The 12,572-nt window shown below is 40.0% G+C and overlaps 1 protein-coding gene across 1 annotated transcript in view; it reads right to left on the bottom strand.

The window, feature by feature from the left end:
• ACHE (acetylcholinesterase (Yt blood group)) overlaps window positions 1-12,572 on the bottom strand; it is a 68,172-nt gene that overhangs the window by 14,628 nt on the left and 40,972 nt on the right. The gene's annotated exons all lie outside the window — the stretch shown is intronic.

Here is a 12,572-nt window from a genome sequence, read left to right as displayed (position 1 = left end):
CCCTTCTCCCTCTGAAAATCTCGCGAGGTCCCTCCCTGCACCAACTCTAGAGACAGCCAGCAGCACCAGAGACAGCTCCCAGAGAGCCCACCTCAGGTCCAACTAGCCATTAGGACCATAGACAGCAGCTAGAGAAACATTCCAAGTCTAACCATCAAACCCCCCAGAAATGTAAGGAAACAACTGATAGCCAGCAGACACAACTGGAATGCCATGGAGGGGTGAGGGCAGCCTTGGCACTCCAGATGTTTCTGAAATACATTTCCCAGCATGCTTAGCCATCCTTAAAGCTAGCATCAATGAAATAAAGCAATGCATGGACCTATACTCCAGCATTATTATTATTATTATTATTATTATTATTATTAATAATAATAATAATAATAATAATAATTCATAATATTAAAAGGAAATAGTTCATATATATATATATATATATATATATATATATATATATATATATATATATATATATATATATATATTTACAACAGGCTCATCATCACAATTAAAGTCATCTAGACATAGAGTCGAACAATTTTATGGCACTTGATAGTGGGAAGTGGAAGTCAGATGGTTAATGGCCTTTCCAGTTACAATGTTGATGGAAAAAGGAATTGGCCAGCAATCTTGATGATCCAATAAGCACCAAGACACCAAATGGAGACTGGGGGACACTCTTTATCTAGTCTTGAGAAGAAGTGCTGGACCACGCTTCTACTGCAAACCAGTTGCCAGTTGTGGTGAGATCAGCGTCCACGCTTTTGGTGCCTGCTATGTTTTTATCGTCATACTGTGGAGGAAAACAAAAACGCTGTTCAGGAGTATCCCTTTATTACGAGAGACAGATAACCATAGCGCCGCTTTGTTTTAATAAATATACCTATACCATCTTGCCGCTGAAGGTGGTTTGGAAATATTAAAATTTATAGAATATAGACATCCTGATTTATTTACTAATTTGAAAATTGAAAGTGAATTCAAAGTGAATTTCAAATGTAAGGCCTGAGTTGCATTGAAAGCAATATTTTTCCAATTCCTTTATTTTGGAATTCACGTTGAATTCTAATTTAGTAAACAAACCTGAGAGTGACAGACTAGTGATCAGTCTACGGAAGACATTGGTCTGAATTCATAAACAGATATAGCCAAGACTCACAAGTAGACTAGACAAAGTCAGTTCCAAGAAACAAAATCAGAGTCAAGACAGACAAACCTTGTGACAGATCTCAAGGACATCAGGATTAGAAATATCACAAGGGCTTTGAGACCAAGCAACATTTTGTCCTACCAGGTATAATAGAGATTAGCTGAAACCCATTTTCAGTTTACATGGTGTCAGGTGAGAAACGTGCTAAATGTTTTGTTTTATAGAAATGTAAGATAATTTCCTCTTCCTAGGAGAATCTATTTGAAAAGTGGACGTGTCATAAACTACACACCCCTCCTCCAAATCACTTATTTAAAGAATAAGCAAAGCATCCACCTTGAAAAACACGGAATAGGACCTGTCATGTACAACTAATTACATGGGCTGAAGAGTGCTAAAGACAGGAACATTCATCAATTGACAGCCCATAGACTACATATGCCTGCACACTTTACAGGAGTGAAGAAACAGTCCATTTACAAATATAGGTCTACCACAAAAAGCATCTGACGAGGCATGATACACCAGTTCATTTAAAAATAATGAGGCCTTTAGTTTTCTGGGGATTTCCACCAGATGCTGGGATATTGCTGTGTAGAGCTTCTGTTTAGCTACACGCATTAGCAAGTTCTAACAATGTTGTAGGAAAATTCCAGTACATCACAAGAGTTTGAAGGAATCGAGGTCAGGGAACTCTGCAGGCCAGGAAGGGTCTCCTTGTCTCAGCAACCCATTGCTATATGGACTGCCTTATTCATGACCATGAAACAGGGGAAAAAACTGTGTAAACTGTCTTTAAACTGTTGTCACAAATGATCATTCACAGACTATTCTAGAGTGCCCTTGTATATTGTATTTCTAAGATATCACTTCACTGGAAGAAGACTCCATAGCCTAAGTCATGAACATCCCCAGATGATTAATACTCCTTCATCAAACCTTACGGTTAGCACTTTGCAGTCAGGCCGGTAATTTTCGTTCGGCATATTTTAAGCCCAGAGTCATTACCCAGAATGTGAGACTGATTTATTATTATTATTATTATTATTAGATAGAAGCCATTTCTGAAGTCCAGTTGTATTATGCGTTACGCTACTCTGCCCAACGCTTGGCAGCTGGTTGGAAAGTGGGCATAGTTAGCAGTGCCACATTGGAAGTCAATGGGGTCTGAGGAGTGACATTGACGTAATCTACAGAAATAACACCAGGATAAAGCTTGCTGTTTTGATCTATTTTACCAGAGAGTCAGTGTGGAATACCAAATTATGAAGTGTTTACAGACACACGTAGGACACACACACACAAACACACACACAGCAATGTACATGACAAGCAGCCTCTGTGTAGGTAAAATATTATGCATTGCTGGGTTCTCACTTAGCAATACTCCTATCCCTGTAAAATTTCTATAGCATAAATCAAGGATTGATGGCTAACTGTTGTCCCTGCATATGTTACAGACCACATATCCCTTAATACTCAGCATAGTCCGCAACAGCTGCTGGGCCAAAGGTTAGCCATCACTGTTATATATCATCCTGAAAGCCCTGTCCATTTTGTAGACCTTGTCACTAGGAACTAGACATCCCTGTTGTAGGTTGATTGACAGCCCTTGCAGTAACACTCACAGTGAGGGAGACAGTTGGTTAAAGAGCACACGTAAACATTCCATTTATCTAAACAGGGTTACAATATGTTCTAAATCCTCTCTTTTGAAATATAGCAAGCTGAAAGGTAGAAAACAAATAGTATGGCCTCTACAAGACAGCAGACTGCATCAAACTGCCTAATAGACAGCAGGCCAACACAGTATAAGAAAAAACAGCTCCGATCAGAATATATCAGACAGTTTATAAGACAATAGTTCAGCATAATATATTAGACAGTTTATAAGACAATAGTTTAGCATAATATATCAGACAGTTTAAGAGACAGCAATTCAGTATACTCTGTCCACCTTTCTAAGAGACAGCAGTGCATCATAAATCCTCAGACACTCTAAGAAACAACAGTCCAAAATAATATATCAGGCAGTTTAAAAGGCAGGAATAAAGGACTAAATATATTAGAATGTCTAAGAGACAGCAGTTTACCAGACAGATTTAATCAGACAGTCTAAAAGACAGTCACCCAGCAGTAAATATTAGGCAACGTGAGAAACATCAGTGCAGCACAAACTATCAGGCAGTATAAGAGACAGCAGCTCAGTAGAATAGATTGTCTGTGAGACAGCTATTTAGCAGAATTTAGAAATTAGACAGTGAGTAATACTAATACGTTATTTAAAATGTATATATATACCTAAATAAAGATAGAGACAGGTATTCAACAGAATATATTGATCTGATATTGATATTGACTACATTAGGCTACCTATCTGAGATAGGTATTTGGAGCACAATATCTGACAATCAATAAGACAGATATTCTGAACTTCATAAAAGTCTACGAGACTGCCTATATCAGGCTAATAAATCCAGAAGAATATTTTATATCGCCTGTGAGAAAGCTATTCCACAGAATACTAAACTGTCTATTAAGCCACTATTCATTAGACAATCAATTATATGGGCATGTTACAGTCCATATCAAGCCATGACAGTTATACAGGGAATATACTACACCGTCTATGAGACAGCTCCACTGCAGAATAGTTTAGTATGTTAAGAAGTCTACACTGCAGAATACATCAAACCGTTAATGACCCAACCATTGGGCGGTCTATATTACTTTATGATTTCATGGCAACTATTCAGATCAATATATGACAGACTGTGGAACGTCTATTTGGCAGAATATATGAGACTGTCTGTGAGACAGCTATTTAGCACATTAGGCAGTCTATGAGACAGTTACTCTAAATGAAAATTTAGAGATAATGTGCAGTCTATTATTAGACAGTCAATGATACAACTGCTTGGCAGATAATGTGATCCATGGTTTTGAATACAAGCCAGTATGGCTATTTACTGTATTTTGTGCAGTCATGCTTTGGCAGTGCAAAGCCACCACTCTAGCACCGTAGTTCACTGTAGTTGTTATGGTGCTATATTTCTCTAGGACTAGAAATCAGGCATAGGCAACCTTCTGCACTCCAGATGTTTTGGACTACACCTCCCATGATGCTTTGCCAGCATTATGGGTGTAAGAGATTTATGGGGGATGTAGTCCACAACATCTGGAGTGCCGAAGGCTGCCTACTCCTGGTCTAGATCCTATCATTGGATACCAGTGACCACCAGTAATTCAATTTATTTTTTTATGGACTTATACGTGACTTTTTTATGGACTTATACATGTTGTTGGCTCAGTTACATCCACATACAAATACTTTCTGGCCTTCAGCTGCCTTCGACGTTCATTACTCCTGATAACCAATAACTAGTCCACCTCCATTCACTGCTAATGAAGAACACACGGCACTGGGGTGAAAAAGAAAATTAGGAAGAGAGAAATCAAGAGAAGAAGAGGTAGAAGGAATGATATGCTATAAGCTATAAATATCTGTATTCCAATATACATTTGCAGGTCCTAAATTGTGTCACCCATAGTGGCATTTTTTGAAAGAGAAATAGGATTTCTATGGGATTTAAAAACACTGGCCACTTTACGTCAGTAATTTCTTTCTGATCTGAATTGTGTAGTTTTTATACTTCAGGTAAATAAAAGGATAACGGCTACATAACAGTAAATCATTAGAATCCATGTATGCTGGAATCAGACAGCAGACAGTATTTCAGCATTACAGGTCGACACATAACACAATATATGAATGAGTTATACGCCACTCGGCAGACAGGAAAAAGATTAAGACTCAGCAAAGGACAAAACAATTCAAGCCAGACAGAAAGAGTGTTCCTTATAAGCTCAGGCAGTATCACAATATGTTAATAGCAATCCATGATTCACATATAAATGAAAAGCTGTTTTTCTAATTCGGGTCCACCTCTTTACCACTATAGATCACTCTCCTCTCCAGACTTTATTTTTATCAGCTACGTCTTTCTTTATATTTAGCTCCTCTCTCACTGACTATTTATTTTTCTCTCTCTGCAGGAAATGATTCTCGAGAAAAACTATTAATAACATCCTAACGGAAGGGAACCTCCGGGAGACACCAAAGAGACAGAGTGAAATATATATATATATATAGACTGAACAAAATTATAAATGCAACACTTTTGTTTTTGCCCCTTTTTTTCGTGAGCTGAAATCAAAGATCTAAGACTTTATCTATGTACACAAAAGGCCTATTTCTCTCAAATATTGTTCACAAATGATCTAAATCTGTGTTAGTGAGCACTTCTCCTTTGCTGAGATAATCCATCCACCTCACAGGTGTGGCATATCAAGATGCTGATTAGACAGCATGATTGTTGCACATGTGTGCCTTAGGCTGGCCACAATAAAAGGCCACTCTAAAATGTGCAGTTTTATCACACAGCACAATGCCACAGATGTCGCAAGTTTTGAGGGAGCGTGCAATTGGCATGCTGACAGCAGGAATGTCCACCAGAGCTGTTGACCGTGAATTGAATGTTAATTTCTCTACCATAAGCCATCTACAAAGGCGTTTCATAGAATTTGGCCTCACAACCGCAGACCACGTGTAACCACCCCAGCCCAGGACCTCCACATCCAGCATCTTCATCTCCAAGATCATCTGAGACCAGCCACCCGTACAGCTGCTGCAACAATCGGTTTGCATAACCAAAGAATTTTTGCACAAACTGTCAGTAACCTTCTCAGGGAAGCTCATCTGCATGCTTGCCATCCTCATCGGGGTCTCGACCTGACTGCAGTTCGTTGTCGTAACCAACTTGAGTGGGCAAATGCTCACATTTGATGGCATCTGACACTTTGGAGAGGTGTTCTCTTCACGGATGAATCCCGGTTTTCACTGTACAGGACTGATGGCAGACAGCGTGTATGGCGTCTTGTGGGTGAGCGGTTTGCTAAGGTGTCAATGTTGTGGATCGAGTGGCCCATGGTGGTGGTGGGGTTATGGTATGGGCAGGCGTATGTTATGGACAATGAACACAGGTGCATTTTATTGATGGCATTTTGAATGCACAGAGATACCGTGACGAGTTCCTGAGACCCATTGTTGTGCCATTCATCCACGATTATCATCTCATATTGCAGCATGATAATGCACAGCCCAATGTTGCAAGGATCTGAACACAATTCCTGGAAGCTGAAAACATCCCAGTTCTTGCATGGCCAGCAAACTCACTGGACATGTCACCCATTGAGCATGTTTGGGATGCTCTGGATCGGCATATACGACAGCGTGTTCCAGATTCTGCCAATATCCAGCAACTTCGCAAAGCCATTAAAGAAGAGTGGACCAACATTCCACAGGCCACAATTAACAACCTGATCAACTCTATGCAAAGAAAATGCACTGCGTGAGGCAAATGGTAGTCACACCAGATACTGACTGGTTACTGGCCCACCCCGGCCCCGCCAAAACAGTAAAACTGCACATTTTAGAGTGCGGCCAGCCTAAGGCACACCTGTGCAATAATCATGCTGTCTAATCAGCATCTTGATATGCCACACCTGTGAGGTAGATGGATTATCTCCGCAAAGGAGAAGTGCTCACTAACACAGATTTAAACAGATTTGTGAACAATATTTTAGAGAAATAGTCCTTGTGTGTACATAGAAAAAGTCTTTGATCTTTGAGTTCAGCTCATGAAAAATGTGGGCAAAAACAAAAGTGTTGCGCTTATAATTTGGTCCAGTGTATTTACAACAGCAAATATAACCTGTCACCAGTTGGAATTTGTTGTAATGGAGCTGCAGTACTTTTGCTAGATCCCCTCCGATTCTATTGTCCAGATCGAGTATTGCCTGTTTAGCACTTTCCCCAAACATCAGCTGAGACTTGACGAAGGGTGAAACAAGAACTCTTTATTGTACAAAGCCACACATATTTATACAGGTCACATGTATTTGATCTGCATGGTATGATTATGATAACACCGCCCTGGTGCTGTCAGGTCCAGAGCTAATGCAATCTCCCACTGCAGAAAGAGCACAGAGAAATCGGAGCCCCAAATCCCCTTACCCAACACAGAGCCCCCACAACACATACCCAAACAGCTCACCCCCTTAGCTACCCACTATCCAAAGAGCGCCCTGATTTCACATACAGTGTCCAATCACCACCCGGTTAAAGGTTTGACCAGCTGCAACTAAGCTCTAAACTAGTGTATAGTTCCATGCGGCCAGGTAGCACATCTGCATATCACCCTGGTCTCTACCAGGATGCTAATGCAACCAGGTGTCTGGAATCCTGGGTGCTCAGGGTGGCTGCATCTGCTGGGCAAGGTGGGGGAGACTTCAGATGGCAAGAATAGTTGTTTTGGTGCTTTTTTTTTATCATATTCTTTCCTCCCAAGAGTAGACTAATCAGGTACCTGATCTCCAATTGTTCTGTGCCTGAGTCCCAAAAAAGCCCCAAAAAGTCTGTCCACTCTTACAGTCCATATAACGCAGCTCCCTAACACAACTTCACTCATTGCCATTGAAGTTCTTCCTGGAGGTGACAATGGTGTGTCAGGTCCAGGTCTCATATCCTAGGAGTGTGTGACTATTCTCGGGGGTTTCCAGGAGCCACACAATCTGTTGCTGGAGAGGAAGGCCCCCTATCTCCTTACCTTTTGCTGACACTGGGAAAAGAGGCTGACTACCTTCTTGAGAGAGGAGAATTACCTTATCTCTCTCAAGCTCACTGTGCCACTAGAGATACTACTTGAATCTCCCTCTGCTGCTTGGTAGATGAATGCATCCCACTTATTCTGCAACCTCCATTCCTCAGCCATGGGTTTCTCCAGTTCCTACTAGACCTGGCAGATAGCCGTAACCTTAATTTCTTCCATTTGTCTGGCTTGGATCTCCCAGAACAAGGTTTTTTGATTCAAATTGTCTTCCTCTTGTGCAATGGTGTAACACAGGGACTCAAGGCTACTGTGGACAAAGGCCTGTGTTGGGAAGTGCACCGCTGGCATGCAGTGGTATTTGTTACAGGTTCTGGAATGTAAGGCTCTATACTGCTTTCCAGGAATATTGTAACCTGGCCATGTATTTGCTACAAAGGCACTAGTCTTCAGCCTCTTTTGCCCAATGTTACCTTAGCCCAACATCCAGGGGTTGTTACTATCACCCAATTTAATTTTACTCATTTTATCTACCTCGGAAGGATGAAGGGCTGAGTCAACCCTGCCAGGATTTGAACCTGCGACCCGAGGGTTAGAACAGATTCTGCTGATGCATTACCCCACTGAGCTATTTCACCGGCCTTATTATGCATTCTTTTGAAGTGTTTTGAGACACTAATACTCTCTATCCATTTTTTGATGTTATAGATGTGTTCTCTAATTCTTATGTGGAGAGGGTGTGTCATCGTTAATTTTGCGCACCATCACTTTTATGTGTTAATTCCTTTAATTCTTATTACCAAGATTTTGCATTACTTGCTGCATTTCAAAGAGAAACTTGCAGATCAGTGGCTCATACAAAGTGAAGGGTTTTTGTGTGAGCTTTGTGAGGCTTGAGAAGATCTAGTGAGATCCTGGAAGGATGTACCTTAATTTGTGATTTACCATGCTAGTAATCAGGACTTTTTGGAGATTTGGTTAAAAGTAATATCAACAAGAGGAGATAATTCACCCTCTCCATACTATGCAATGACTGTCACCTGCTACAGGGGCATTAACCGGAGACCAAAAGTTTATTTTACAAATCTGAAAGAGGTAAAATTTGAGTGCGTGGGGGGCAAATCCAGAATGTAGGAACCCTCAAATCATACCTATGTACATGACTTATGACATAATAGGTTCATCAAACTCAGCTTTTAAATGGTGTGTTCTCATTCACATTAAAAAGCTCAACAACAGTGAGAATGACGGACATTCATCAGAATGAAGCGAAATGCAATGAAAGAAATATGTTTTCCTTTAGCTCCTCTTGGTAGCAGATATTACTGCTATACTTCCTACTATACGCAAATATTTGTTCAGCATGCACATGCCACACAAGTTCCCCTGATATTCATAGCTTACTATGAAGGAGCCCGAGCTCCACTCATAAACTGTAAATGGAATTCTCTGTAAGATGATAGCAGCATATGTGAAGAATGCCAACTGTTTAGCTGGGTAGAGGTTTTTGGAAAATGCTTAACTCAACTGGAAAAAAAAAATAGAGCATTCTGATTGGTTGAGTCATTTTTCAACAAGGGTAAGTATTTATTTTTTATAATTATTATTTTTTTCATAGTCTGATGGTAACCTTCAGCTTGGACTGTATAGTTTTTTTAAAACCTCTTCTTCTAATGAAGAAATCATTTCACCATTTAGCCACTGTAGCCATAGTTGAACCATATATTCTGATGATATTGAAGATGGTACCGTAAACATGGCAGAAGCTAAATGTATACATTTTTTTTTCACCCAGCCTGAACTCATAACCTCATCTCACAACAGATCTTCAAGGAGTGATAAAAGCCTCTACCGTACCACCCAATAAAATATCTACTTTCACCAGTGACAGAACAGAAGAGTGCTGCATACGTGTGTATTAAATACCCCTTATAAGCGATAGATTTTACACAGTAATTTATCTGCAGTTTACATCATTTGGCACGATTCCCAGAATAAGCTCTCAAAAGCTTAAAAAAAAAAAAGCAAAAAAACCCAAACCTTAAGGAATTACGCAGTTTTTTTTTCTAACAGTCCAATAAACAATGTTATCTTTTGCCTGTCCACAAGATGGATTCCAGACATCTGTGCAAATTTACACACATTCCAACTTGTACCTTTTTATGATTAAACATAATTTAATGTTGTTTAAATGATTGCTCTAATAAAACCTGTGAAGCTGACAGGTACAAGCAGTCTATAGGTAACTGGTCGGGGTCTTTGCACTTGCGTCCATTTGACTGGCCCTATTATAAAATTATATATAATATCTAGCTTGTGTTTCAAAACAACTGAACTCTTCTGCATGATACAACATATGCTCTCTAAATCAGGTCACTCTTTGTGACTGAAGTGGTAAAAAAAAGTGGTTAACACTGTGATCAAAGGTTCTTCCTTTCAAACTCATTCTTGGACAAGGCTCCTGAGCATTGCAGCTTGAAAAGTGAATTTCAAATTTAAGGCAAGAAGAGTTAAAACGAAAGCATAGCCATCTAAGAGAATGTTAACATTTTGATTATATTGATCTTGAAATTTAAATTTTTTTGTTCTTGAAGTGAATGTAAACACAGTGCGACAGCTTGAGACCTTTTTCACAAAACATTTTACGCACTCCAATTTTAAATAGATTGTACAGATTCGACATTATCCAATTTCTTTTAATCCACACTGAAATGAATCAATCCGCTGGAGATTTACCTGTGGGGTGTTATTTATTAAATACACCTGCAGCTGTGGATTAAATGGAATTAGATCCTGGGGAACCACTCCAAATTAATTTTTGCCTACTATTCACACTATTCTAGTCTAGTATTCATGATGACTCCATCATATTCATGTTTTAATGTCCTTCAGTTTATATATTTTGGCAACGCGCAAGAGATTAATTAGATATTATTACTGAACAGATAATACTGATGGGTGATTTTACAGAAAGGTCAGCTATACTGCCTTAAACTTGGTATTGTTCGTTGTGTTAAGATATAGGGCTCTAGTGGCAGAAAGACTACATGTGGACATCAGAGTTCTATCAAAACAAATTCCACCAATTTTTCTGTTGTAAGAACTCAGTTTCTCATCCCTTGATTTTGAGCTAAAGAAACAGCTCAATGAAGTGGTCTGGGTGCAATGTCCCCCAGGTTTTAACTCTTCACATGTAAACATAGCAGTTTCAGAGACAGCTGCTAGAGGCGCTTCTGCGACGCTGGATGCGAAACTCGCATCCAGCATGCAGAACGTCCATAGGAAAGCATTGAGAAATGCTTTCCTATGGACTGTTAGAATGCGCGCGGCTCTTGCTGTGCATGCGCATTCCGCTCCACTCTGGAGCTGACGTCGGCAGGGGAGGAGAGGTCACCAGCCCTGAGGGAGCCCGGCGCTGGATTAAGTTAAGTGGCTGAATGGGTTTTAATGAGTTTGTTTTCCTGACACTATAGTGATCCTTTAAACTTTGGAAAGGTGGGAACACGACACATAATGTACATGGGCACCATATTTAATTAAAGCAGCCCCCCATTTGTAGGATCACCCAAAAACAAAATCAACCCAAGCAAAAAGAAACCATCATTCAGGGAAGCAAAGAATGTCATGCAGTATAAAGGTTTGAATAATTGTTCCAAGTAAAATGTGCTATCGGCTGATCCTACACAAATATGTGTATATAAATGCTGCTTCCTTACTCCATAAATTCTCTACAAACCTATGATTACCCCCATACACACATTTACCTCACTCCATTAGCAACACTGAATGTATGGCAATTCTGTTTTGTTTATCCTGAGATCCCTGCCGTGACATTATACATCATATATCTTACTGCTGTTTTTTTTTTCCAGCCCCATGTCAGTCTTCCCTTGCTCTCCCCCTATCCTGGGCTCCCTCCATCTCTGCAGTAATTTAATAAAGTGCTCTGCAGATTAGCTCAGCTCGTAACAGGATTTATTTCGAGAGCTGCAATGCAGGGGTCAACAGGACCACAATGCATTGCAAGATATAACCCAAGGATGCTCTGCAGGATACAGGGCAGGCCCAGAATGCATTGCAGCATCAACATCAGGACCATAATTTATATTAGGACACTGGGCAGGACCAGAATGCATTGCAGCATAAACATCAGGACCATAATTTATTCTAGGACTCAGGGCAGGCCCACAATGCATTGCTGCATCAACATCCAAGAACGGTATTTATACTAGGACACAGGGCAGGACCAGAATGCATTGCATGACGAATACAGAATCTGGACTCATGTTTGCACTGAAGCAAGTCCGGAATGCACTGCGAGTAGGATTGCTATTTCACCAGTGTCTGTTTAAGACAAATATGAATTTTAAATCCTTTCAGAGATTGAAAATGCTGCCGGTAAATATGTGGAATTCAGGAATCCCCCAGTTTGAAATCAATGTGTAAATCATAGTCCGAATCCCAAAGGGAATGCAGTGATTAGTAAAATGATTGATTTACCACCAGGAGTGCATCAAGCACTTTAAAATCCCTGAGTATGTCTCACTTTTGCCCTAATAAACTTGGGTTGTTTTTGCCTTTTTGTTAAACTTAATTAGAAATCCCTTTATTAAAAAAAACAATGATTCTGCTCCTAAGTACTACAATCTGTTTATTATCTGTAGAAATCCGAGTACATATCCCCCCAAAAAACTATTTGCACCAAAAAAAGAAAACATTACACGCTGCTCATTAAGAAGTTTGTGCTACAGCGC

The sequence above is a fragment of the Pelobates fuscus genome, chromosome 3 (assembly GCF_036172605.1).
Source record: "Pelobates fuscus isolate aPelFus1 chromosome 3, aPelFus1.pri, whole genome shotgun sequence".
NCBI classification, from domain to species: domain Eukaryota; kingdom Metazoa; phylum Chordata; class Amphibia; order Anura; family Pelobatidae; genus Pelobates; species Pelobates fuscus.
This window is presented reverse-complemented; position numbering and strand designations above follow the sequence as displayed.